General features: G+C 40.8%; 1 non-coding gene and 1 pseudogene across 1 annotated transcript in view; both read right to left on the reverse strand.

Moving 5' to 3' along the window:
* Positions 1–1,085, reverse strand: part of LOC142355426 (large subunit ribosomal RNA) — a 3,522-nt gene extending 2,437 nt beyond the window's left edge. The window contains exon 1 of the ribosomal RNA XR_012761204.1: positions 1–1,085. This exon is cut by the window's left edge and continues 2,437 nt beyond it. This is a non-coding gene — a ribosomal RNA (large subunit ribosomal RNA).
* A 1,683-nt stretch (positions 1,086–2,768) lies between these two features.
* On the reverse strand, positions 2,769–2,920 carry LOC142355425 (5.8S ribosomal RNA; annotated as a pseudogene).
* Positions 2,921–3,296: the final 376 nt, after the last annotated feature.

Below are 3,296 nucleotides of genomic sequence, written 5' to 3' on the forward strand. Positions count from 1 at the left end.
AGGTGAAGGAAAAATTTTCCCCCATTCCTCTAATCATTCGCTTTAACCGATGAAATTGCTTTGCGAAGATTTTTCAATCTTGCTCAAGCTTTTGCTATCCTGAGGGAAACTTCGGAGGAAACCAGCTACTAGATGGTTCGATTAGTCTTTCGCCCCTATGCTCAGGTCAGACGATCGATTTGCACGTCAGAACCGCTTCGGGCTTCCACCATGGTTTCCCGTGGCTTCGCCCTGCCCAAGCATAGATCACCATCTTTCGGGTCGTGTGCTACTTGCTCTGGATCAGTCATGCAATAAGAGCAAAACCGTCCGTGGTTGCGGGACACCGAATCGGCGCCCTCACCACACAAAGTAGTGCAATTCATAAAAATTACACTGTTCACTTTCATTTCGCGTGTGCGCTTTCAATGAGCGACAACACTTGCAAGCAACTCACACTCCTTGGTCCGTGTTTCAAGACGGGCTGTAGAGAGCATTGAATAGGAAGTTGAGGTCAGACAGGCAATCAAGATCAATTTATCTCATTTTGTTTAGAATCAACAAGAAGAATTCCGAGGAAAACTTCTGCTCGATTCATTAACAAGATTTGCCAAAAGACGACAACTACACTACTCGGTAGCCGAGAATATAATATCAAGGCATTGAGTATGGTAACGCTCACTCCAGTTCCCCTTCAACAGTTTCACGTACTTTTCACTCTCTCTTCAGAGTGCTTTTCAACTTTCCCTCACGGTACTTGTTTACTATCGGTCTCGCTTTATAATTAGCTTTTGGAGAGACATATCTCCAGCTTCGAGTTGCACTTTCAAACAACTCTACTCATAGGAATGAGCCATTATGACTGGTATCGAAAATGACCTTTACAGGATTTTCACCTTCTTTGATGCTACTTTCCAGTAGACATCAGGACAAATTCACCAGTCTAGCATCAAACCATACCGGACACCGAGAAATGTTGCCATTTCTCTTCCCGATGAGCTTTTCCCTGTTCATTCGCCATTACTAAGGGATTCTCAGTTGATTTCTTTTCCTCCCCTTACTGATATGCTTAAGTTAAGGGGGTTCTCTCGCCCAATTCAGGTTATGTAGTTGATTGTCTCTTAATTGGTTCACTGACCAATATGAGACAGAAACCGATTCAGCAGTTTTGTTCGCTACTACTATCAAACACAGGTCGAAGTTTCCATTCAGTCATTAATTCCAACTTTCAAATGTTGTTGTTTCAGCTTTCGCTTACTAGAAGCAACATAATACTCGCTGCAATACAGACCTCGGGAAACCCTCACCGTGAATAAGGTTCACTCACATATTTCACTACATTTTGCGTGGGATTGGAGATGAGGCTACTCGTTCTTGCTCAGTACTAGGCTGAAAATTAACGAAACTTCGTTACAAACGTTCACATGTTGATGTTTCCGCTTTCGCGTACTCGAAACAACATAATACTAGTCTTTGTAATTTAGTTTCATAATTTCAACTGTTCTCATGCAGAATTTTTGCTCATTCTTATCCCAAATTTTGACCTGGCTACTAGTTACACTCCTTGTACTTATTGCAAAATGACCACAAATTTCAACAGCTTTCACATGTTGCTGTTTCGGCTTTCGCTTACTACAGTCAACATAATACTCGTTGCAAAATAAGTGCTCGGCATCTGCAATTTTCCAAAGACGAAGTTTCGCCAGTTCAATTTTCGCTCGCCAATTATGGCTACTAATTCACACGGTACTGAGCTCAACAACATTAAATTTGTTCAGCAAGACTTTCACATGTTGATGTTTTGGCTTTCGCCTACTAGAAGCAACATAATACTCGTCTTGTTAGCTCATTCAATGAGAATAGCTTTTCCCGTTGAGAATTTTTGCCTTCAATTGGCGTTGTAGTGAGTTTGGCTACTCAGATCACCAAATACTTGTGACAATTCGAACCAGAAATGTTTTCAATTTTCACATGCTGATGTTTCGGATTCAACCTACTAGAAGCAGCATAATACTTGTATTCAACAATTTCTGTATCAAATCCCAGTTTTCTCTGGTGCATCTTTGCCAAACTATTCCAAACTGCCTGAGTCTGAATACCAATTACAGGTACTAGTAAATGCACGTTACTAAGGACTATATAGTTCTAGGTTACTGTACACAACGACGTTCACATGTTGATGTTTCAGCTGCCGCTTACTAGAAACAACATAATACTTATCGTGCATACCTTTCCATAACTTGTCCTTTTCAGATGCATTAGTTTCCCTTTGTCTTGGCTTCTACAGTCAGACTGGCTACTAGTAACAGCACAGTACTAATCACATATCGTTCTACAGTTTGCAGACAACTTTCACATGTTGATGTTTCAGCTTTCGCCTACTAGAAACAACATAATACTCGCTGTATACATTTGTAGTTCTCTATGTAACTTTCATGTGAAGAAGTTTCGCCAGTCTTTTTGACTGTCTCAAATCTGAGTCATGCTTAGGCTACTAGTTGCTTCATAGTACTTATCGCCTCGAGATCATTGAACAAAACTTGATTTTCACATGTTGCTGTTTCAGCTTCCGCTTACTAGAAACAACATAATACTAGTCTCATTAAGTTCCGTCTCTTTGCAATTTTCTTATGAAGAAAATTCGCCATCACAATGACTCCAGCAGTTCTTGATCAAGGAATGCAATCATTGATCAGAATGCTATTATTTGAATCGGTTCTGCTTTAAGTGTTCCAATTTTATTGGAAGCACCAACAATAGAACATCAATGTGTTCAATCGAGAGTTATATAACCCTGAATCGGACGCAGTCAACAGCCGAAGCCGAGACCGCCTTTTGCGTTAGAGAGGTCGGTAAACAAATCTTGCGATTCATACCGAATTAACACATATAGCTGTGCTCCTCTTCGTAAAGCGAGCCAAGTGATCCCCTGTTGAAGGATGTATTTGGACCAATCTAGTAGCATTTGGTTTCCAACAAGCTCTCCCAAGTTAGCTTACTTATTGGGCTTTTCAACCAATTCGGTTGGCTACAAGCATCATCAAAGTACTAGCCACAGTTTGATCGCAAAATTCTACGACTTTCACATGTTGATGTTTCGGCTTGCGCTTAGCCTACTATAAGCAACATAATACTAGTCATATCATAGAGCGTGATCAGCTTGTGACGTTCTCATGATGAAGTTTCACCAACAGTGTCTCACTTCGAGCTTAAATCCAGCTACTAGTAACTACACAGTACTGACTGCAACGATAACTTTTATCTATACCTTTCACATGCTGCGCTTTCGGCCAGGGCCTACTAACGTCAACATAATA

This window comes from Convolutriloba macropyga, unplaced genomic scaffold (assembly GCF_964194025.1).
Source record: "Convolutriloba macropyga unplaced genomic scaffold, txConMacr16.3 SCAFFOLD_1870, whole genome shotgun sequence".
Classification (NCBI taxonomy): domain Eukaryota; kingdom Metazoa; phylum Xenacoelomorpha; order Acoela; family Convolutidae; genus Convolutriloba; species Convolutriloba macropyga.